At 35.2% G+C, this 26,483-nt stretch overlaps 1 long non-coding RNA gene across 6 annotated transcripts; it reads right to left on the bottom strand.

Moving 5' to 3' along the window:
• Window positions 1-2,022: 2,022 nt before the first annotated feature.
• On the bottom strand, window positions 2,023-4,464 carry LOC145111326 (uncharacterized). Of its 6 annotated transcripts, none has more exons than XR_013710241.1 (5): window positions 3,834-4,463; window positions 3,522-3,627; window positions 3,188-3,226; window positions 2,985-3,062; window positions 2,023-2,842 (listed from the first exon to the last, which is right to left on the bottom strand). It is a non-coding gene; the product is annotated as an uncharacterized LOC145111326 (long non-coding RNA). The 6 variants fall into 6 exon arrangements; XR_013710242.1 differs by lacking the exon at window positions 3,188-3,226 and having other exon boundaries at window positions 2,023-2,404; window positions 2,481-2,842; window positions 3,834-4,462; XR_013710244.1 differs by lacking the exon at window positions 3,188-3,226 and having other exon boundaries at window positions 2,023-2,361; window positions 2,481-2,842; window positions 3,834-4,462.
• Window positions 4,465-26,483: the final 22,019 nt, after the last annotated feature.

The following is a 26,483-nucleotide window of genomic DNA, read 5'->3' as shown; positions in this document are numbered from 1 at the left end:
ATACACCCCGTTCCTGAGTTCAACTTAAGAAGAGAAAGGAAAGGAAATGGATGGAAATGAGAAGAAAATAAAAGAAATTGGTGTTCCCGAATTTCATTAAAGGAGAGAATTGGAAGGAAGTGGAGGAAAATGGGAGGATCATTTTCCCTCCTAACTTTCCTTCCGATTTGGGAGGATTTGTAAAGAAAGAACAAAATGATTTATTTTCCTTCCACTTCTCTCCAACTCGGGAACACAAAAGAGAATTTTGTTTTCTTTTCCTTTCTCTTCTTTTCTCTCGTGACTTTTTTTTCTCTTCTCTTCTTTTTTCTTTTGTTAAACTTGGGAACGAGGCGATACTGTCGCCTACGGTATAACCATTTTTCTCCAATTCTTCTCTCTTGCTCTCCTAATCAAACTGATTAATATTGTCTGCCCTCTCTCTCTCTCTCTCTCTCTCTCTCTCTCTCTCAATATTGAATCAGAGTTACTAGAGATTTAGGTGATACTGCAAGTTGCATCAACATTTCACACTCGGTGTCAGTCAATCTTCTTGTGGTATGTATATTAATGTTAGTCATCTCGCATGTCAATGTTGGATGAAGATGGCGATGATGGCCATCATATCACTTTCTCATTCCTACCTCGTCTAAGGTAACTGTGTCCCATAAAAGCAGCCATCCAAAGGTAATCACGATATTATTGTTGTTTTTATTCCTAAACCCTATATAGCCGCAGTTTTTGAAGGGATGGTACTGTTGGGGTTAACAAAATTAAAATCTATCACTTCAGTTCATCATTTTTCATATCAGATTTTATAAATCGATTGTAACCATTGCTTCAATTTCCATGTTGCAGCACCTGCACGTGTTGATCTCCTTGCACTAATTGACGTCATTGTTCATCCAGGAATCACCGAATTCGATCTATCAGAAACTTTATTTTTCAGGTAATTTGTTTTTCTTCGTTTTCTTCAATGAAACTAAAAAATCTAAACGATAATCTTTGAATTCTTTATCTTCTATGATCTGGATATAAAAACACTAGGTTCTTAACATTCCCATGACGATTAAAAAATGAACAACGGAAATTCTAACTTCGATGGAGCTTAGTTGTTCATTTTGTTTATGAAAACGGATTAGTGTTCAGTCCAGAAGTTCTTTACCGCATAGAAGATGATATCAATGAGAAATTCACCACTGGACTTTCTCAATTTGTTGCATTATCATTGGGCATTAACTACCATTCGTTAGCTGCAGCACCACATATGATCATGAATGGCTACAAGAAGTTTTTATCTATTGTTGTTTCTATTGAGTATTCCTTCAAACATGCTCAAAAAGTCAAGGAGTATTTGAAGGTGACCACTATTTTTTTGATTTTTGATGTTAAGTGCCGGTGGTTTAATATTTTGAAATAATAAGTTTGATATGGATATATGATCATCATTAATGAGTGGTGGGATCCAAGTAAATTTGTAATAACAACAACACCAGTTTTATGTAAGTATGTTTTTTGCATAGGCTGAGATCACAAATCTAATATATGTAGCTATGGAACTTCCATTTTCTTCTTCCTTTTTGGATTATAACATTTAATATGTTGTTTTTTGATATTTTAGTTCTTGGTTTGTTTACACTACTAGAAAATCTGAAAATACCTACGGCAAAATCCGTAGGTATAGGGTGTTACCTACGGAATTGCGACGGAAAATGGGCCGTAGCATAAATGCTCGTGGGTAAATTTTACCGACGGAATTGTGACGGATTACCTACGGAATACCGACGACACTTTTCCGTAGGTAATTTACCAACGGAATACCTACGGAATGTTTTACCGACAGATTTCCTACGGAATAGCAACAAAACCTGGTTTGACCAACTTACCAACGGAATTCCGACGGAATATTTACCTACGGAATTTCTGTCAGTAATCCGTCACTAAATTAGTAAAAAAAATTAAAAAAAAATCAGTTTTTTCTGCCTAAAATGCAGAAAAAACCCAATAGAATAACCTTATAATAAAATTCTTATTCAACCAATATAAGTCAAACAAATACAATGTATTTCACAAAAATATCTTAAATACAAGTCAATATAATTCATACAAATACAATGCATTTCACTTCTCTTATCCTACTTTGTATAAAATATTCCTTGTACTTAATTTACATCGAAAATCATAAAAACTAGGGAAGAATCCCCGCTTTGCTGGGTTGGACACGCCAAAGAGTCCATCACAGTTACTTTGTACATGTATCCGACAGAGTACTTGTTGATAATAAAATGCAAAAAACAGAGTATCTGTTCCAATGTTATCAGATCCTAGTCTTTCCCAAAATGCTGGATTATTAACAATTGGAGTCTGCACTTGAGGGTAGAACTGTGGGGTCACAGCCGGATGTCAGCTTTCATATGGCCAACATCTACTTAAAGTACATTGTTATTTTAAAAAAATAGTCAGAAAAAATTGTAAAGGAAATGGGTTTTTGTAAAACTTACTGGTTGACATGAGTGTCTGTTGACCGGACTGTGAATGGGTCAAAATAGGTTGTAGTGCAAACCACCAATTGATTATTGATCAGATAAGCATAACATCAAGCACAAATCAAGATTGAAAACCGAATATGATATCATATCTTTATAAAAAATAAAAAATAATAATAATTAAAACTTCCAAAAGAAAAAGGTGTATTTGTTGTTAATATCAAATTTGCATACTTGGGAGTCCAGAAACATTATCAGTTGCCAAGGGAGTTATAAAACCATAATCAGAGTGTGCACCAGCTCCATATATTCCTTCAAAGGGTCTGATACTTGGCCTACAAATGGTTACTTGCAACAAATTGAGTAGAGCCTTACACCTGTAAAAGTAATGTCAGCAAATTAAAGAATGCATACTTTAAGGCTATGAGTAATCATAATTCGATTCACCTTTAAACTAACGGTCCGAGATAAAAAAAAAATTACCACGCATCCCAAATAAAATTACACCCGCACACTCACCTTCTTCTTCGAACACATACCAATGTTTTGGCCAAAACCCATAAAATCATCCACATCACCATATGTTATCATTGTCTTCTGCACACAGTAGAACGATAGATATACAAATTAAGAATTATAAGCATAATTGTTAAGAATCTGAAGAAATATTGATTTTATACAGCTAAGATATTCAAAAATTCATGGAATTGAAACATGAATACCATAGAAAATCAGGAGAATGTTCCAAGAAAAATTTCTATCTGTGCAACAAAAATTCCAAACTATCAATAACAAAATCAAAATCAAGTAAAAGTTAACACTAATATTTTATGTATCCTATCTAGAGTATATGATGTGGGTATTAGTTTCACTGATAAACAAACAGCTATCACAAATAAAACTCCAAACAAAAAACCTTGTGGAATGAAATAAATCCTTGAGTTCATGATGAAATTTTTTAAACTGCTTAACAAATGCTGCATTGTATTCACCGGAATTCTGAGATATTCTTTCAAGCATTGCAACAGTAACTGATATTTCTACCTAAATTAATACCTCTGATTTCAAAACGTTTTCGGTAAGCTGGAATGAGATATGAAAGTTTTGTGAGAGCTCAGTTCTGAAGTATTTTCCCCCAATTTTCATGCTACTGGTAGGAACTCTGTACATAGAGGAAAGTGATTGGTCACAAAAAAAAAAAGAGAAGCGAGAAAGGAAATTTATACAAAAATAATCCGGTTACAATACCTCAGTATCATTTTTAATGCTAATAATAGTGGTATATTGAATAAAAAACCACAATTTTCTCTTAAGCATTTCATCAAGCAAGTGGAAGACAAACTAATTGTTGATAAAAATGCGACATACCAGAAAGGGTTTAGCTGTTGGGTATGACGATGGACCTTTGAAGACGGTCGCCGAGCTGTTCGGTTTTATCCCAACGTTACCACCTCTTTTTCCCTTCTGATTCGCTGCTGCCATTTAGAAATTACACCATCATCACAATCACCGAGCGAGCAGTCGTTTGGAGGAGTGTAGAGGGTTTTCGAGAGGCGGTGTAAAGCTGATGGTTGTTGTGAGAGTTCTGGGCAGCGAGGAAGACAGAAGAAGCGGAGTCTTTGTGGAGCTTTCAAAGGGCGGAAACGTAGGTGGTGGGTGATAGCGGTAGATCAGGCGGTGGAAGAAGCAGAAGAAGATAACAAATGGAGAAGAAAACAATCAATCGGGGGTGAAATCGATCGATGGGCGGTAGGATATCGAGTTAAGAGCCGATAGCTACCGATCCAATTCTTATTGGATAATAGAGTAGGTGTGTAAGGGGGAGGTGCGAGTAGAAACAGTGAGAGAGAAGAGGGAAAACGAATCAGGGAGGGAGATTGAGAGAAGCGGGAGAATAAAAATTTTCGTCATGAAGCTGACAAAAGTTTCGATTTTGTGAAACCCTAAAATCGAAAATGCCAAAAAAAGGGTGTTGGTGAGACTCCAACTCGAGTCTATCGTGGATGCAACCAAAGGGACTACCAACCGACCGGAAATGCCATATCCATACCTTATTTGTCTACAATAGTTTTTGATCACTTACAATTCCGTTATTATTATTATTAATATTTTTATTATTGTTATTATTATTATTATTATTATTTCTATTATTATTATAATAATTATATTATTATTTTCATTATTATTATTATTATTATTATTATTCATTATTCGAGTCTTAATTTTTTTTTTTGTGGATAAATTTTCTTACATATTTAAGATACGAACAGTTAATAGAAGTGTGAAAAAAACGAAGAAAAACGACCTTTGGTCGCCGAAAAATCGAAATTAAAAAACTTCGTAGCTAATTAACTACGGATTAGCTACAAATTATTTTTATTTTCGATTTTTCGGGCACCAAACATCGTTTTATCCGCTTTGTTTTTTTCATACCTCTATTATACATGATGCATTTTTGATGCATTTTTTAATATAGCAACATAGTCCAAATAAAAAAAATTCGCGCTGATACCAGGTCAGCTCGATCCCAGCCAGGGGCTGCCCCCGGACCCCCGTTCGTTTAGGGGCTTCTCCCCTAGATAACAATGTACTTTGAATCTTGAAAAACTTGAACAAGCGTGCACTCCTACACCATCCTAATTTGTTCAATATTCAACAAGATCACTTTTGGTCAACAATTTTAATCATATTAAACTTAAATAATATTGATGATATAAAATCACCAACAAACCTCCCCCATTTAAGTGTAATCCTGATTAAACTTAAAACAAAACATAAACAACAACAAACTGATGCATAAATGATGACGATGAGGATGATGACGATGATGATGATGATGATGACGATGATTATGACTATTAATAGTGTGATGGTGATGGTGATGGTGGTGGTGATGGTGATGGTGGTGATGATGGTGATGGTGATGGTGATGGTGATGGTGGTGGTGGTGGTGATGGTGGTGGTGATGGTGATGGTGATGGTGATGGTGATGGTGATGATGGTGATGGTGGTGGTGATGGTGATGATGGTGATGGTGGTGGTGATAGTGATGGTGATGGTGGTGATGGTGATGGTGGTTGTGATGGTGGTGATGGTGGTGGTGATGGTGGTGGTGGTGATGGTGATGGTGGTGATGGTGGTGTGATGGTGGTGGTGATAGTGATGGTGATGGTGATGGTGATAGTGATGGTGATGGTGATGGTGATGGTGGTGACGGTGGTGGTGGTGATGGTGATGGTGGTGATGGTGATGGTGATGATGGTGGTGGTGATGTGTGATGGTGATGGTGATGGTGATGGTGATGGTGATGGTGGTGATGTTGATGTTGATGGTGATGGTGATGGTGGTGATGATGATGGTGATGGTGATGGTGGTGGTGATGGTGGTGATGGTGGTGCTGATGGTGGTGGTGGTGATGGAGATGGTGGTGATGGTGGTGATGATGATGGTGGTGTGATGGTGGTGGTGGTGATGGTGATGGTGGTGGTGGTGATGCTGATGGTGATGTTGATGGTGATGGTGATGGTGATGGTAGTGATGGTGGTGGTGGTGATGGTGATGGTGATGGTGATGGTGATGGTGGTGGTGGTGATGTTGATGGTGATGGTGATGGTGGTGATGATGGTGGTGATGGTGATGGTGATGGTGATGGTGATGGTGATGGTGATGGTGGTGGTGGTGATGGTGATGGTGATGGTGATGGTGATGGTGATTTTGATGGTGATGGTGATGGTGGTGATGGTGATGGTGGTGGTGATGTGTGATGGTGATGGTGATGGTGGTGATGGTGATGGTGGTGATGTTGATGATGGTGATGGTGATGTGTGATGGTGATGGTGATGGTGATGGTGATGGTGGTGATGGTGATAATGGTGATGGTGATGGTGATGGTGGTGATGATGATGGTGGTGTGATGGTGATGGTGGTGGTAGTGATGGTGGTGGTGGTGATGCTGATGGTGATGGTGATGGTGATGGTGGTGATGGTGGTGGTGGTGATGGTGATGGTGATGGTGATGGTGATGGTGATGGTGGTGGTGATGTTGATGGTGATGGTGATGGTGGTGATGATGGTGGTGTTGGTGATGGTAATGGTGATGGTGATGATGATAGTGATGGTGATGGTGATGGTGGTGGTGGTGATGTTGATGGTGATGGTGATGGTGGTGATGATGGTGGTGATGGTGATGGTGATGGTGATGGTGATGGTGATGGTGGTGGTGGTGGTGGTGGTGATGGTGATGGTGATGGTGATGGTGATTTTGATGGTGATGGTGGTGAAGGTGATAATGGTGATGGTGATGGTGGTGATGGTGGTGATGGTATGTGTGAATGTATGTTTCTGTGGGTATATATGAATGTATGTTTCTATGGGCATATATGAATGTATGTGTCAATGTGTATATGTATGTATGTATATGTACATATGTTAATGTGATTGTAATTTTAAAATGTGAAATGAGTAACCGATCAAAATGAGTGCGCCACTATAAACATCTAGGTATCAGGTATAAGTTGGGAAAACTATAGATAATCATTTATAATAGAGATACGAAAAAAACGAAGCCAAAAAAACAACGTCCGGGTGCCCGAAATGTCGAAAATAAAAAAAATCCGTAGGTAATCCGTAGGAAATTACCGACGGAATAGCGACGGACAGCCCCTTCCGTAGGTAATCCGTAGGAAATTTCCTACGGAAGGGGCTCTCCGTCGCTATTCCGTCGGTAATTTCCTACGGATTACCTACGGATTTTTTTTTTATTTTTGACATTTCGGGCACCGGACGTTGTTTTTTTTGCTTCGTTTTTTTCACACCTCTATTATACATGATTATATATACTGTCACCAAATTATACCTAATATGTATGTGTGTATAACCACGTGCACCTTTAGATCCGTCACTCCTTTCGCACAGTTACTCCTTTCACATACATTCACACATACACACATATGTACATATACATACATACACATACACAATTACACAAACATTCACATATAACCATAGACACTTACATTCATAGAAGTTGGTCAATGTGTTTATGTATGAATATATGTGTATGTATGTATATGTGTGTATATGAATCTATGTGTATGTGTGAATGTGTGTCTAAGAATGTATGTGTGAATGTATGTTTCTATGGGTATATATGAATTTATGTTTCTATGGGCATATATGAATGGATATGTTAATGTGTATGTGTGTGTATATATATGTACATATGTTAATGTGATTGTAATTTTAAAGTGTGAAATGTGTAACCGATCAAAATGAGTACGTCACTATAAACATCTAGGTATCAGGTATAAGTTGGGAAAACTATAGATAATCGTTTATAATAGAGATGCGAAAAAAACGAAGCGAAAAAAAATGACGTCCGGTGCCCGAAATGTCGAAAATAAAAAAAATCCGTAGGTAATCCGTAGGAAATTACCGACGGAATGGCGACGGAGCACTCCTTCCGTAGGTAATCCGTAGGTAATTTCCTACGGATTACCTACGGAAGTGCATTTCCGTCGCTATTCCGTTGGTAATTTCCTACGGATTACCTACGGATTTTTTTTATTTTCGACATTTCGGGCACCGGACATTGGTTTTTTCGCTTCGTTGTTTTCACACCTCTATTATACATGATTATCTATACTATCACCAAATTATACCTAATATATATGTGTGTATAACCACGTGCACCTTTAGATCCGTTAATCCTTTCGCATAGTTATTTCTTTCACATACATTCACACATACATTCACATATTCCCATAGAGACATACATTCATATACACACATATACATACATACACATACATTCACACGTAGTAATAATAATAATAATAATAATAATAATAATAATAATGGTAATAATAATAAAAATAACGAAAATAATAATAATAATAATAATGATAATAATAATATAATAATAATAATAATAATAATAATAGTAAAAAATTAATAAATTACTATTTAGTGACGGATTTGTGACGGAAATAATACAAATTAATCTTTTTGTCAGTTCCGTAGCTATTCCGTCGGTATTTACCGACGGATTTCTGACGGATTTGTCCTCCGTCGGTATTCTGTAGGTATTCCGTCACAATATTGTCAGTAATTTAGGGCATCGTTTTCCGTCGTAATTTCGTAGGTATTCCGTCGGTATTTTCCGACGGAAAATTTCCGTAGGAGAATTTCGTAGGTATTTTTAATTTTTCTAGTAGTGTTAGTAGATAGAATAGAAACTGAATGTGATTTGTTTAGTAGATAATGCAGGTAATCTCTGGCTAAATAATTATATAAAATTGATCAAAACCTGGACCTGAGTTCACACGACTACGAATACATTTCTTATATTATATTCTTAGTTTTGGTACCTTGAAATTTGGTATTTTTACTGTTAGTAACTCAGAACCTAAACAACCAAAAGTATTATCTTTTTGAGTAGTAATGAATTAACAGATGTACCATTTACTCGATATTTATCACATAAAAATCATTCATCCAAACAAATGACTTATGTAGGTTTTACTGTTTGTTTAGGTTTTATTTTAATTTTTATATTTGGTTGGTTGCAAGTTAGACACAAAATACCTACAGTGTAACATCTTTAGGTTATATACAAATAATTCGCTTAGATAACCATCTATTGAGGAGTAAGTTTCTTCCTACCATTAATCTCCCTTCTTGATAAAATAATCATTTGTCACATGTCACTTTCTATATTCATTTTTCCTTCAAACTGATTTGACCATATTGTTGCTTTCCCATTTATAAGTTTTTGATGATGTCTATCTTTCTTAGTTGAATCGTTTTAATATGTAATTAGGATGTTGTGTTCAAATTTATATGTTTTTTAGATGTGACTCTATTCATATTTGACTCTGATGTGCTCTATTCATATTACAAAATCCACAAAGATAAAACCGATATTCGTTACCCCACAAATTCGTTTCCATGCTTGATTTGTTGCGAGACATATAAAGGTTTTGATTTGTGTTTGTGCGTGAGAAATAAATCTTGGAAGGATGGATGATTTTCTGATACGACTCTACAAACAAAACTCCAAATTATTCCCCAACTACTAGGTATACCTACTATACAAAATATTACACATATAGTCCCTGTTTTAATATGTTAATAGTCTTAAATTGTTCATGTTTCATAGTTTTTCACAAAAGAAAAAAAAATAGATAGAAAATAACAATTAATGTAAATATTTCACAAGTGTTGATATTTTCTTTATGCAACCTATTCTATTAAATTATATTTTTTCAATTGATACTTCAACAAGTGTTGAATTCAAATTTAAAAATCAAATAAACAATATATAAACGTCTTAATTATTTATTTGTTACAAGTTTAATATATATATATTCGTAGATACATTATTATTGCGACGTATGTTATTTGTTTGATTTTCATTTGATGTTGATTTAATATTATATCTCTTAATTTAATACTGTATTTCTTTAATATTATTTACAATTGAAAATTTAGACAAAAAACATATATCTTAGTAAGTAAAATTTTATAAATTTTTTTTGATTTTTTATTGTCATTTTTAGTTATCAATATCCGTTGTGTCCACGGGTTGTAACCTAATATATATATATATATATATATATATATATATATATATATATATATATATATATATATATATATATATATATATATATATAAGTTTTAACTCTCAAAGTGGTGGTGTTCTTCCTCGGGTAAGTGAGTCGCATCTTGAATTGGATTTTTCATATCTTGGACTTTTACTTTGTTGAACTTTTGTTCCCTGACAAATGCCAAATAATCTGTGAAATTTTTATTTATCTGCACCACCTCTCCCCTCAAACCTTGTATATAGTTGAAATTTTATCCGGCACGTCTACATTTTTTTGCTTAATCTCTTCCTGTTGGGTGGGGAAGTGCTGTAATGAAACGTCCCAAATTTCAAACCAGAATTTTCATTTAAAACCAGATTAAACATGCAGGCACATTTTTGAAAATATATTATATTATCCTTTCGTTTCGAAAACATAAATTTAAACAAAGTTAATTTATAAAAACCAGCAGAATTCAATAACAATGAATCTTTGATGCGAATGTACAATCACGTCACACCCTTCCCTCGAACATCCTGAAAAACATTAAACTTAACGATGTAAGCAAAAAAAAATAGTGAGTTCCCTAGTATAGCACATATTCCACCATACAAACAATACATACAAGCAATGCTCTTGTCTCTATAGCCCATACACCATCATCCTGATCAGGAATAGATATCAACATTAATATGCAATCTTTTGCACCCTGCCATCATACGCTTACCACTCTCAACCACCGGCTCCCAACAGTCATAGAACCATCGGCTCTCGGTCATCCACAATCATACCAAGGCAATTACCAACATTGATAGGTCGCGTTATGAATGTATAATCATTTGTAACTAACAAATACGATAGACAGTGGAACAGATGATCCTACACGAGAGAAATATATTAAACATGAACAATGCAATAAGGCTTAGACTAGAGTTTTCATACATGACACATAACAGTATCATACAAACATGACAGAAAACAGTATCATCCATTTAAAATACATACAATCTCTATGACTTTCACTTAGCGATCAACCAATACTACCAATACCCATCCAGACATGACACATAACAGTATCATAGAGTTAATCAATCACCTGCATAACAAATACTACCTAGTCTACAAGCACACTCATACCCTAACAATACTTATATCCCATTATAGAAAGAACATATGATGCCACATGTGATAAAGTGAGAGAACTCACCTAAATAAAATATCAAAATCCCAAACGCAGTTTCTGCAAACGAATCAACTAACACAATGCACGTAAATAATAATCAAAGGTCAAACCTCAATCTATGGTCGAATCCCTCAAAGTTTAACCAACAGTCAAACTGATCAAAAAGTCAACGGTTATATGGTCACACCTTATGACCTGATGTGTCAAACAATTTATACGTTGACCATTAGCTTCAGCGTCAGCATCAGCATCAACATTAGCATCAGCACCAGCGCCAACGCCTTAAAACCATATCAGCGTCATCATGAAGTTAATGATCTTATGTAGATGATGATCTTATGTAATCTTTGTATATTAGGCAGTTATACGGATATGTATGGAATAGATATCAAATCCTTAATCTTGGTGATATGGATCAGATCTTTACTTAGAATAGGTATACATCCCATAATCAGTGGGATATTTTCTATGTAATTGTATATAATCAACATTAGGGTGAAACCCTAATGTAAGTCTTGGTGGCCTTCTTTGTAACCTTCGTTCTCTTGGTGAAAGACATCTTTATGATTACTCGTGTTCTTTATTTTTATGTTCGGTCTTAATTTAGTTAGTTTGTTCTTTGTTAATTATACTTGAGTTGTATCCAATCGATACAACCCTTCAATTGGTATCAGAGTAGGTTTTTGATACACTCAAGTTATCATGTCGACCTCCAATAATCCAAAATCATTTGCTCTTAACAAGATTCCTCCTTTCGATGAGCACAACTTCGCCATGTGGAAAACTAAGTATGTGGTTGTTCTTGAACCATGGACTATGAGATGCTTAAGATTTTTTAGAAGGGTCCCCCTACTAGAAAAACAGTCTTTTACGACGTGCAATGCGTGTCGTAAAACGCTCAGACGACGTGCAAATGCGTGTCAAGGAAAGCCATGTCATAACGAGAGACGACCAGCTTTTGCGCGTCGTCTATTTACGACACACATTTACGACGCGCAGTTACGACACGTAATGCGTATCAAGGAAGGCCCTATCATAAAGAAAGACGACATGCATTTGTGTGTCGTAATCTTACGACGCGCGTTTAGGACACACATTGCGTATCATTAAAGCTTTGTCATAAATGAAGATGACACACATTTGCGTGTCATAAACTTCAGCAACCATTTACGATATGCACATGTGACGTGCCTTTACGATATTGATTTACGCATAATACCAAAATATGTAAAAAATATATATACCAAAGCAATCAATTTCATCCACTAACATCATGTTGAAAAATTGTAATACATTGGTATTAAGGGGATCTAATTGTACATTGTTATTAATAGGTTTTCCTAACTATATAACCTAAAAATCCTCCATATCATTGGTTTGCCACCTGGTGTACTAGGCTGCTGTCCACCGGGTATGGATGGCAAGTAATGACTTGAGCATTAGCTGAAACAAAAATAGCTTTTGTTAATCACACAATCAAGTTTAGCTACAAAAAAAATTAAAGTATGATATATTGTCACAAAGATACTTTTTTTTTCATAAGTAGAATGTTGTGACATGAACAAATGAAAATCCTACATTCATGGATTTCAAAATATATAACTGTTTTCAGTTGCAAGAACCTTACCCCAGCTGCTCTAAAGGTGTGACACACTTCAGTAGGATCAAAAGCATACACCACCAGACAATGACAATGAGGAACCAATTTCCTAAAAAGTAACATGTACAAGTCATGAAAATGAAAATAAATATGAATATAAAAGATCGAAGCAGAAAAACTAGTTATCCTGAAAGATCAGATGCACAATATTGTTTTCTCTTTATTCTTGATAATACATATATTCCAAACGGCTATATAAGGATCTGAATAATTCTGAGAAACAAATTAACAATGAATGTACCTGAAGTTTGTTAACAATAACTGACATTACTTCTTCAGATGCTTTCATACAATCCTGGGATGAGGAGTCCCTATATGCCTGGTGAAAGTTCAACATACAGAGAAAAAAGATAAGTGAATTGCATGGGTTCATAAGCATCTGATCTGACAAAACACAAAAGATAGAAAAGTTGATCAATGAACAAATAGGCCACCATCACCTCTGGAAATCCTTAAATCCTTGTCCAAGTTTATTTGGGACACATGGGTAGCAAGTCGGGCAGTTAAAACATTGCAGGGGCACCAAGGGTAGCAAGGACACCAGCTTCAAGTCTATATTTTACCAGATGGAAATCGGTTTGGAACTGGATTAGATGATGGAACCTGTAGACTTTTTGACAACAGGACACCAGCTTCAAGTCTATACTCACCCACAGCAGGATAATAACAACAACACGCCTGATGTTACTTCCATTGCATTCTCCATATCAGGTCGTTTGCTCTTTGCTAGCTACTCTAATAGTGATTGCTTCGTATGGGATACTCTTTTGGCTGAGGTAAATACATATAAATGCAAGATGGTGGGTATGAAATCTGAATGATTGTTTTACTTACAAGTTACATTTGAAATTGAATGAGGGCATGTGGTTTTTGAAAGCGTGTTATTTTTCCATGAATCGCCTCTTGGCCTTGAATTCATTAATATAGAAAATAATTACAATATGGGCTAAATAATACAAGGTAAAGATTTGGGCCTATACTAAAATACAAACATACATAGATGCGTAGATGATACGCTAATACGCCCCCGCAGTTTGAGCGGGAGGTCTTGAGCAAACACTCAAACTGGATATGAAATCATTAAATAACGTGGTCGGCTGTCCCTTTGTGAAGATGTCAGCATACTAAAGTCCGAAGGGAACATGGAGGACACGAACAGATCCAGTAGCAACCTTTTCGCGTACAAAGTGAAGATCAATTTCAATATGTTTTGTGCGTTGATGCTGAATAGGATTTGAGGACATGTAAACCGCACTTATGTTATCCCAATAGACAATGGTTGCTTTGGTGACTAGGGAGTGAAGCTCACTAAGAAGGTTGCGAAGCCAACATGTTTCGGCTACGACATTGGCAACTCCTCGGTATTCTGCTTCGGCGCTGGAGCGGGAGACAGTCTGTTGCCATTTGGATGACCAGGATAGAAGGTTGTCACCTAGGAAAACACAATATCCACTCGTGGAACGACGTGTTGTGGGACATCCCCCCCCCCCCAAATCAACATCAGAGTATGCGATAAGGCCCGTAGTGTGGGAAGGATGAATTTGAAGCTCGTAGTCTAGGGTACCACTAACATAGCGTAGTACACGCTTTAAAGCATTCATCTGCGGTTCCCGTGGATCATGCATGAAGAGGCATATTTGCTGAACAGCAAAAGATAGATCCGGGCCAGTGAAAGTAAGGTACTGTAAGCCGCCTGCTAAACTCCGGTATAAGGTAGGATCAGTGACGGGAGTGTCGTCACTATCAAGCTTTGACTGCATGTCTGCCGGTGTCCTGCAAGGTTTGCAATTAGACATATTTTCCCGATCAAGGAGTTCCAACGCATATTTGCGTTGGGATAAAAAAAAGCCTTTTTCGTCCCTGGTTGCTGCAATACCCAAGAAATAAGATAGATCACCTAAGTCCTTCATGGCAAACTCTACGGCTAAAAGAGAAATGGTGCGCTGAAGAAGCTCTGCAGAAGACACTGTTAGAATGATATCATCAACATATAGAAGTAAATAGGCTGCCTCTGAACCCCTGCGAAAAATAAACAAGGATGAGTCGCAGCGACTGTGAGTGAAACCAATCTGAGTGACATAAGCTGCGAATCGCTGAAGCCAAGCTCTAGGATCTTGATTGAGTCCGTAAAGTGACTTTCGCAGATGACAGACATAATCTGGATGAGCCGGATCCCGAAATCCCGAAGGCTGATGCATGTAGACTGTTTCATGTAGTTGACCGTGTAGGAATGCATTTTTGACGTCTAACTGATGAATAGGCCATTTACGAGATACTGTAAGGCTAAGGACAGTCCGAATAGTAGCCGGTTTAACAACCGGGCTAAAAGTGTCATCACAATCAATACCGGGTCGTTGGCTCCTTCCATTTACAACTAGTCAAGCCTTATATCGTTCAAGAGAACCATCAGCCTTATATTTCTTTCTAAACAACCACATGAAAGCATGTTATTTTCCCTTGAATCGCCTCTTGGCCTTGAATTCATTAATATAGAAAATAACTACAATATGGGCTAAATAATACAAGGTAGAGATTTGGGCCTATACGAAAATACAAACATACATATATGCACAATATTGGCGTTAGGAGGCCTCGGAACAAGGACCCATGTTCTATTAGCAATAATAGCATTAAACTCATCCTTCATGGCAATGGTCCAATTTGGATATTGGAGGGCGTCAAGATGGGATCGAGGAAGGGGGGACTCAGTGGTGGTGTGAAGATTTAGTCGATTAATGGGTTTCCTGATACCCAGGCGACCTCTAGTAACCATAGGATGAGTGGGGGGTTGGGTAGGGTGAGGTTCAGGAGGTGCCTGAAGTGAGTTACGAGGCATGGGGTGTAAGGCGAACCAGTTGTAGGTGATGGAGGTGGTGTGGTGACAGTGTCGGTAAGTCCGTCAGTAGAAAAAGAAGGTGGTGAGGAAGTAAGTAGCTGACGAGAGATGGGAGACTAATCAATAGATTCATCAAAGAATGAGTACGAGGGAGGTTCATTAGGTGTCATGGAACGATAAGGGAAGGAATGCTCATCAAAGGTAACATGTCGGTAAATTATAATTTGGCGGGTGGCAAGATTGAAGAACCGATAACCACGATGATTGGAGGGATATCCAAGAAAAATAAAAGGTGTGGAACGTGGGGAGAGTTTATGAGGTGTGGGAATATGAGGATAGCATAGGCATCCAAATACACGAAAGTGAGAGTAGGATGGTGTCTTTTGAGTGAGTTTAATGTATGGGATTTCATTATTGATAGATGTGAAGGGAGTGAGGTTGGTTGTCACGGAATAGAGTTTCAAGATTTGTCCAGACCATATGAGCAGTTGCATTTGGATTGAGGATCATGTTCAGGAGACTCTGTGTGACTGTGCCATAAATCCACATTTTGACAAGATCATCAAGGTGTGTCCATGCTTCATCCTTGTCATCAGCGGGTTTGGAGGTTCCGGTGAGATGCCCCTTGACACAAAAACTGCTACAGTGGGTTTGAAATAGTTCCTTCCAGGCATGATAGTTAAGTTGATTAAGATCCAAGATTAATGGGACATAAACTTTGATGTTTGTAACACCACAGGGTTTCCGGTTCTTGGATGAATCAGACATGGTGAGAATTGAAAAGGAGAGAAAAAGAAGACAATGGAGAAGAAGAGATTAGCCGGCGGCTAGAAGGTGCCTGTGGCGTAGGGTTAGCGAGAGAGAGGGAAGATAAAAAGGAAACTTTTTAGTGGAGGTGCTCTGATACCATGAAAGCGTGTTATTTTCCCATGAATCGCCTCTTGGCCTTGAATTCATTAATATAGAAAATAATTACAATATGGGCTAAATAATACAAGGTAGAGATTTGGGCCTATACTAAAATACAAACATACATACATGCGTAGATGATACGCTAATAGTTTTAAATCTTGGAACTCTCCAGAACTCACATGAGGCTCGTGTCAGCTTTCTGGGTTTGTCCGCTGATGGGAGTGCCTTGTGCACAGGAAGTTGGGATACCAGTCTCAAGGTTAGCCCCAAATCCCAACCATCACAAATTTATTTGGAATTGCATGGGTTAAAAGCGAAGATTTTGTTCTTTCACCTGGGATTTGAATCTTAAGAGGAGCTTAACCTGAAATGGCACCTGCTAAACTTGCCACAGCCTCTTGCAAAGGGTTTGATTCATTAGATTTCATTGAATTTTATGGGACAATTTTTTTGTATATGATATTGGTATGTACCATATCACTTTAAATCTATAAAATACCAAAAGTAATGTTTTACATTTTTCAAAAAACTTCGATAACAAACTAGTTTCTAATATCACAAATAAGCTTAGTCATCTAACTTGTAAACTGGTTGAATGGATCAATGTATCAATAATCGTTTTCAACAAGAAATTAAGATCCCAAACTTGCTTAATTCGATAGATTAATTTTTTCCATTCACCGAAAATAGGGTTTGAATTATGGTGACAGATGGTTTCTAGCAACGGTTAGGGGATAATCCCACATCAAAAACGATGTTGGTGAATAATATAAGTATCAAACATAAGGTTCAGAGATTGCTGTACAGCTGACAAATTTATATTTTGGCCAAAAATCTCAACACTTTCCGGAAGGCTTACATTTGACTTTATCTTTAGAGGCCGAAAACTCCCTTCCTTAAATTGTACCTGAAAAGATCATGAAATATTTATTATAGATTTAACTTAATTTTCAACAAAGGGTAAATAGGTCATTTTCATGACAAATTTATAAATTGGTAGATTTTCAAAGTAGAATGTTGAAATAGGAAGAATTAGAAGTCAAAGTAGGATGCTAAGCTATAATAAACAAACGAATGGAAGTCTGTACAATTGTATTGTAAAAAAAAAGGTACCTGGATTCTTGAGGGACTTCTGACTTCAAAGTTTGCAGATGCAGTGGAGGTGAAAGTAGCAAAAGGGGTGGAGAATGTGATGGAATTATCAATGGTAAGGGTGGTGGTAGAGATTTGCTGACAAATCTTGTCAACCTTCAACAATGGAGTTGTGAAGTGGTAATAGCTCAGAAAATGCAGTGTACCTGTTAATTGTTATGCTACCACAAAAACAGAATATGTTTCAGAACACAACAAGGGCAGAATGGGAAAATTAAGAAATTATGAGGAAAATGGTTGGAGAAAGAAGTAAACATGCTTACTAAAATAAATGGTTAATAATTAAGTGAAGAAAGCGAAGTAAGAAGAAATACGTAAATGGGGAAGGAACTTGAAATTACTCTTAGAATGCTTACAATGAGAGAATTCTAAAGGCTTTAAGTAGTATAAAGAAAGGGTGGGGCTATAGAACAATTACAGTTTTCTTATAGTGCGCTTAGGTTATTTATAATTATAATGGCAAGACTTGATGGATGTGGGGTAGATTTAACTTAATTTTCAACAAAGAGTAAATATGTCATTTAACTTGACCTTTAAAGACTCAAGATTCTTGTAACTCAAGATAGGGTCAGGAGAAAGACACAACTAACCCACAGGTTCAACCTTGACTCTCTAATTAAACAATTTTACTCCTCCAAGTGGCTAAATGGAGAAATTTAGATTTCTAAATCTGGAATAAGGGTAATGTGGAACCTTCATTGTAAGTCTTGAATAGCATAGTGATATGTATATACACTTGAGACCCGTAGAGAGAAACAGTTTACCTCTGACATGAAATGGGCTCAATTAAATTGTAAATATAACCCGGATTTTGATAAAACATTAAGAGATAAAAGAAGAGAGAAAATATCTAAGGGATACAATTTCAATATGAGATGAGAGGGCATACAAGAAGGTTCATGTACTGATCAGCATCGAAGGAGGTGGTGTTGATAGTGTCGAGAGTGGCGAATCTTGATATGGTGTTGATGGGAGCAGAAGTATGAGAAGCTCGATAGCAGATCTCGAGTTCTCTTTATCTTATCATCATTTACCATCATTTTTCTCTTTCTCTCTAGTCCCTCTTAACCTCTTAGGGCTTGTAAACCAAAAACATACCTTAATCGTACTTAGGGCTTGTAAAGTTGAGCAGTCGTTGCAGTCTTCGGTGAGGTGAGGTGAGCCCAAGGTCACTGGTGGAAAGAGATGAGCCGATGTCGTTGGTGGAAAAAGATGACATGAGGTTGCCGATAGGAGGTGAGGTGAGGGAGCGAATATTATAGAGAGCACTCCTTGAAAAAGCCCTAGATAATGGTCCTGCAATGACGGGGTTTTCAACTTTTCTAATTTTTTTGGGAATTCCTTTTCCCGCTGCTACTAAAGATGAAGCTGCTAGATGAAGATGCGCGTTTCTTTAAAAAAAAAATAAAGCGACATGATTTCACGATACGCTTTTTAAGATAGGTGTCATCCGCCTTTTTTTACACTAATTTTAGGGAACGCAAAAATGTGCGTCCTAAATCCTTCACATTTTGGAAGAACTGACATTATTTTTAGGGCACACACTTTTGCATATTGTAAAACAGCGCGTGTCATGGTTTTCGCGTCATTAAAGGATATTTTTCTAGTAGTGTCCTCATGTTCCTATACATCAACCTATGATTAACAACGTTCATGTTGGTCCCTTGAAGCAAAAGCAAGAGACTAGTTAGGAAGATGATGACAAGAGACTTTTTAGCCTTGATGTGAAAGCTAGAGCAACCGTAGGAAACTCTCTTCCATATCACGTGTATCATCTAGTACATAATTGTAATTCAGCTCAAGAGATAATGTAGACGTTGACGGTGGCTTAAGAAGGCACTATAGAAGTTCAAGATACAACCACCAACAATCTTACTCGGAGATATGGGCATTTTTTCGCTCAATAAGGTGAATCTCTAACTCAAACCATTAGAAAATTTAATTGTTTGGTGAATGATATGAACGGGTTGTGAGTCGTCAAGAACTCTTCTCATTTAGTTTTAAAATTCTCGGATTCCCTTGGAAAAGGATGGGAACATCATGATGATGTTATTAAAAACAATGAGAAGATCAATCTCATGGATCTCAACTCCTTGTTTGGAAATCTATGAAATTACGAAGAGACCAAAGCTCTTTGTACAGAAATCACGAAGAAATCAAGCAAAGAAAAGTCTGTAGCTTTGGTTTCTCGGAAGGAAGCAATGTATTTGATCAGTGACTTAGATGAATCTGATCAGGGTGAAGTGAGTAGTGAAGAAATTACTAATGAACGTATTTCTAGCGCTACACTTATTGTTCAAGCTGAAAAATGTTTTTTATGTCGGGGCCTGAAAAGCAATCTTATCTCCATTAATCAACTTTATGATGTTTGTTACAAAGTTCTCTTTGATTGCAATAAAGGAAAAGTTTTTTACTCTAAGAACAAAATTTTGCTCAGTGCACTCACGGACAATAACACTTATTTGATTTGATTTTACTTGTGTTAGACAATGTTACTTTATCAATTTAACATTATGCTTGGCTACCTTATATTTTCTAAACATAATCTGCTAAAATTTAGTTCACTATAACTTGTCCGTTTCAAAAATTCTTGTGAAATTTTATTTTACCAAAGGAGTATACATTGTACATTATACTACTAACATTGTCAACGCGTGTTCTTCTCTCTCGCCCTCTAAATAGTCAGGATCTTCTGTCTTCATAATAACATTGATGTTAACTGATTTGGATCAAAGTATCATTCCTTCGGTGCAGCATCTTCTATGTAGAGCTAGTTGCAGCTGGCGCTGCATCTTTTCTTCAGCGCCAACTGCTCTCTCCCTGGCGCTGATGCTCACGCTGAATGATATGAAGCATTCTGTCGATGAGACAAGGTAGGACAGAACTGTGCCAACATATGTTCTTTTGGGCACTTATCTCTTCCTTCTTGAACAACCTATCTATGTTTCAACAGATGTAAACTTTGTTAGATTAATGTGAATATTTTTTTTTACTTTGTGTTTGTTATTTATTATATTTGGTCATTTTTTTGTAATCTTGAACCATTTGAAGGAATATACGCAGAACATGGATGAACTCCATTCAAGATGAACATCATAATCATATAGTATTTTTGCAATCAATAATTTTTATTAAAAAAATTAATTAGAAATAGGGGTGGCACCAATAGGGGCGACATACATCAATAGGGGCGACAACCACATTAGTGATGACTGTTGAGCAACAGCCACACGGTAATAGGAATTAGAAAAATGTCACCCCTATTGCCTTGATTCCTTGTGAAGAGTGTCAAAGGAATTAGAAAAATAATAATGTATGGAAGTATTCAACGCCATAACAAAGATGATGTCTGAGGAGGAGTTTTTGTGTGGATCGAGAACCGTGCATGCGGATGAAAGAGGGACTAGAAATACAAGAATACCATGATTTGGAGAGTGATCTAAACCGGAGGAGGGATTTGGGCGGCAGTCTTGTGAACATTGCAATTATCAACTCTTGGCATAGATAATCTGACATTGTGTAATCCTGAATTTTTGGAAGGAGATGAAACTTCAGTACTGATAGCATGCAATCAAAACCATCTGTGTTTCTATTTAAAGATTTTTCAACAGGATCATGTTTCAGTCAAATCGTAAATTTTCTTAAATAAAATCAAACTAACTTATGTTCTCATCGTAATATCATTTACATCATCCATAAAATGGAAAAAGTAATTGGTTGTGAATGAAACAGGTATATATCGGGCTCTTATATGTTTAGTGAGTTGCTTATTTAGTTGAATATCCTCTGCATACAAATATTCAATAGAAAAAAAAAATGATCGTTGTTATCAACTAAAATATCTAATATACTTTCAAAAAGGTAATTAGGTATATTATATGAATCTTAGCCATCATCACATCAATTAAAAAGGCAACAAAATAAAAACTTGAAGGGGAATCGACGATTAAAATCACTCACCAGAGAAAGGAAGGAGAGGAAGAGTAAACTGATGAGTGATGAAGACGATGCTGCGGAAATCTTGTTGTGTAGCCCCAAAACATCGACGATCGACCGAGTCTTGCTGGGGCTTAATTAGGTTTCATTTGGGCCCAACGTTCCCCCTGTTTCTTCCATGTTTTCTTTTTGTGAATAATGAAATTCTTTTTGTGATAGCATTTTAATGTACTCAGTTTTGAAGATTTTATTCCTTTTTAGATCAAGGTTTTACTTGCCACGCTAATTTCATTTTTGCTCTGGCTTAGCGTAGATCATATTCCCACATCTCCTTCACTCTCCTAATTCCTAAACCTTAGGAAATGATAACCCTTTATTCCTTTAGTTTTCTGTATTTTAAGTAATTATTTAAAAATTTAAATTTTATTTTAATAATACGATAAATAGTAAAGGAAAATCTACGGAAAAATCCATTAGTCCTTGTCTTTTTTTTTTTAATCAATGTAGTCCAAAAAATCAAAATACCAATACATTTTGACCATTTCATGTCGTTCAACTTTCAAAAATTACAGTTTTTGCCCGAATTTAATTTTATTACAGTTTTTTTCCAAAATTTACATTTTTTGGCTAGATTTCAAAATTTATTACAAATTTGGTCAAATAGTTACACTTTTCTCCTAAATTTCAAAATTTTGTTACACTTTTTGGCCGAAAATGTGATTATTTTTACATTTTTTTTTCAAAATTTTATTTCAAATACGTTTTTCTTGTATTATAAAATCATATTTATACAAAAGAAAACATATTTCCACATAAAAAACCTTCTTTTTTCTATATAAAAACTTTTTCTTTAAACATTTTTGTATGCGAAACACATTTTATAATAAATAAATTTATATACAAAACTGTTTTTTTAAAATGTATACAAAGACATATTTTTATACAAATGTATACAAACGTGCTTTTAAAAAAATATACAAATACATATTTGTTTATATTTATGTATTCATATGCATACAAATAGGTGTTTTATTCATTAATTTTGATATATTTTTTTATAAATACCTACTTTATAATAAATACATTTTTATGAAAACATGTTTTTTACACAAAAAAATAAAATAAAAAAAATAATAAAAATTGTACACAAACACATGTTCTCTAAAAAAATAAACAAACACGTGTTTATAAAAAAAATGTATATAAACACATATTTTTATAAAAATGTATACAAACACGCTTTTATAAAAAATATATAGAAACACATATTCCATACTAAAGGTATTTGTATATATTTATGCATTTATATGCATACAAATAGGTCTTTTATAAATTTTTTTTATAAAAACGTGTATGTACACAACTGCATTTATTATAAAATATGTGTTTGTATATTTCTTTTTTTATAAAATACGAGTTTGTATACGTTGTTTTTATAAAAAAATGGATTTATATATATTTATGCACTTAATAAATACCTAATTTTATAAATAGGTATTTTGCATACAAAAATGTTTTTAAAGAAGTTTTTATATAGAAAAAAGGTTTTTTATGTGAAAATATGTTTTTTGTATAAATATGATCTTAGAATGAAAAAAATATTCAAAACAAAATTTTGAAAAACAAAGTGGTAAAAATTAAATTTAGGATGAATTTGTAACAAAATTTTGAAATCTAGGCCAAAAGTGTAAAATTTAGATCAAATTTGTAATAAATTTTGAAATATGGGCCAAAAGTGTAAATTTTAGAGAAAATTTGTAATAAAATTTAAAATCTGGGCCAAAGTGTAATTTTTGAATGTTAGATGACCTAAACTGGTTATGAAGCCTAAATATAATGAATTTTTAATAGATTTTTGAACAAAATTTTTCATTAATTCAAAAGTAAGCAAAATATTACATAAAAATTAAAATGAAATATAACATAATAATAATTTTTTTTGGAAAGGGAACTTCCCTAATGAGGGTTTCCGGGCCAGTTTTGGTGCACCGACTAATCTTCTGATGCAAACATGAGGCTATGCCTCATGCCCTAGAGCCACTGCAAATGAACCTCCATGGCTATAGGGGCAGAGTAGTGCCTAGATTTGAACATGAGTCAACAGGTTATTCATCATATCTTCCACATGTCATGCCAAGTCACCACAACCCTAGTGGTTTAAACATAATTATAATTAAAATAAGCCCAATTGATACATTTTTTTCATAATTTCGTTTTTATCCTTGAAATCATGGTGAATTATTCTCCCGAAAGATGATGGGTGCGTCACATCAAAAGTTTCATATCTTTTGAGTCTTTCTCATCGTGAGTTCACGCAAGATCTGAAGGTTTTTAAGAGGTAAGACACACTGGCGTAGGGTTCTGGCAGGACCAATGATAAGGCTCTGATATCATGTGAAAAATCTAAAAATGTCATGTAAATAATCTAAAAAACTGAAAAAAAAACTTGCGTCATATGTGATATCATGTGTTACGTAATCTTGACATGGGTGGGCTATTTGAATTATGAGTAATGGTCAAATAGTTAGGTGTTGTTTGTTTTTTTGGGGCAATTTGCAAACCACATCTGTAGACTTCTGTAGTAGAAGAGGTTGACCAAATGTCTGTAGTCCGAAAGAAGAAGATTGTTTGTTTTTTTAACATCTGTGGGCTACTTAAATAAACTAAAATATAAATAAACTGATTTTTTTAAAACATCAAAGTGTTTTTTAATATTTTTATGACTTATTATAGATAATTAACAAATCTAGATCAACTTTTATGTATTATTGTATAAAAAGGGAAAAAAATGATACGAATTAACATATATGTTTGATAGAAACTAACAATTTTGGTAGCAAAGTTACACCTAAACATTGTAATTAACATAGAATTTAACAAATAAGATGGATGGAAATAAACTTCGATTTTAAAATGAAAATTTTCAAAATTCTCATTTTACTTTTCAATTAAATCAACAAAAAACATACCATAAATATTTTCCCAAGAAATTGATGATACTACAATAAATAATATTAAATAAAAATTGGCACAAAAATATAAGACAATATTATTATTATTATCTTTTTCATATTTATATAAACAGCTTCAATGACCATTATTGTAACAAATCTTTATTTATAAATTTGTCAAAATGATTATTTTGTGTCGTCAAACATTTTTTCTTAAAGTATTGTAACTTTTTTTTTTCAAATTGTTTATCATTAATAAAGTTGGAAGAAATCTAAATTAAAAAAAAAAACTAAAAAAAAACCAAAGATATATGTGTTTTTTAAGGCTAGAAGATGTCTTAAGTGGTTAGAAGTCTCTGGTCATACATTTGTGCCAAGGAGAGGACGTGCAGACCTTTTTAGATCTACGGTCTTCAAAAAAACAAACAGTCTGCAGTGGCAAATGTTTGCGCGTGGTCTACAAGGTGCAAACAGAAAGGTCAAAAGATCTGCAGACAAAAAAACAAATAGCACCTTAGTATTTTATTTGTTTTTTTTAATGTTTGAATAAATGATGCTTGATATTGTTTACATCAGTTGAGCCATTGTAGGTTATTTAAAGCCTTTTGCTTTTAGGTTAATGAAGCAACCTTTTGAATAAATGAAACAACTTTTCATCTGTTTTTCTTCTTTTTTTCTTCTCGTATACATCAGTAACAACAAACCATACCTATTTATTTTTTCTTATTTGTTCAAAGGTTGTATGGGCTGAACCACACCTAAAACATGAAACAATAATAAATAAACTAGAAAAGCATAAAAACCCTATGTTAGAAATACATATATATCTAATAGTAATCATGAAATAAATCTAAGGCATATCTTTTAATCATGAAATGGCTCATATGAAGATAGTATGAGGGCATACTTTATTAAAAATGGATGACATATATTAAAGGTTTAATTATCACATATGATGCAAGTTCAATGAATCAGTAGACGAAACAAAAATGTTGAAATGCTGAAAATATTCATGGGAAATGACACAAACGCGCTAAGAAGTTTCTAGCGTTGGTCCATTCAATCCCTAAAGTATTTCTGTTGCTTTATGATGGCATAAGGTAGGTTACGACCTGCTCTTTTAGTCCCTTTTTAAACTTTAATAACCGGTACACCATGCGACAAGGACTATTTTGAGCAAACATAACTCACCGCATGCCCCTATAAAGCCAAAAGAATGAGTTAGGGGATCATTTAAACGAAAACTCAAAGAATTCATAAAAGCAACATTTTCCTTAATCGCATGAATAACTACACACCAATGACAGTCAGGAATCCATTTCCCAAAAATGCAGTGCCACCGTCTCCTGCTCGGAATGACCAGAAAAAGTCCTCCACATTGTTCCCAATCACCTTGACTCGTCGGCAAAGTGGGAGCTGATGGGGCACAGGAAACAAATGAAGCTCAGAAGAAGATATTGACATTACTTACGTGCTAATGAATGACTCATGTCGTGGAAAAATTCATTCGCGCATGATATTCCTCATAGGGCGCCACCCAGGATCAATTGGAAAATTATTATCATCGATGCCCCACTCGAATTGCCGACACCAACATTGTCGATGTAGGTAGTTCCTCATTTGGATTCAATTCCTTCATCTGAATCCAACTTGCCGTAAAAAAATATGGTCAAAATCCCCACTTTAATTGTAACTTCCTCTGTAACGCCTGGATCCCGGTATGTATTTAAGGTCATAATTTATTCAATTTCATAGGGCAACTCGGCGAGTTGGTAGCCCCAAACTCGTCGAGTAGAGAC

The sequence above is a fragment of the Lactuca virosa genome, chromosome 5, assembly GCF_052849685.1.
Source record: "Lactuca virosa cultivar CGN04683 chromosome 5, Lactuca_virosa_CGN04683_v6, whole genome shotgun sequence".
NCBI classification, from domain to species: Eukaryota; Viridiplantae; Streptophyta; class Magnoliopsida; order Asterales; family Asteraceae; genus Lactuca; species Lactuca virosa.
The sequence above is the reverse complement of the archived record's forward strand: the minus strand, read 5'-3'. Positions and strand labels throughout refer to the sequence as shown.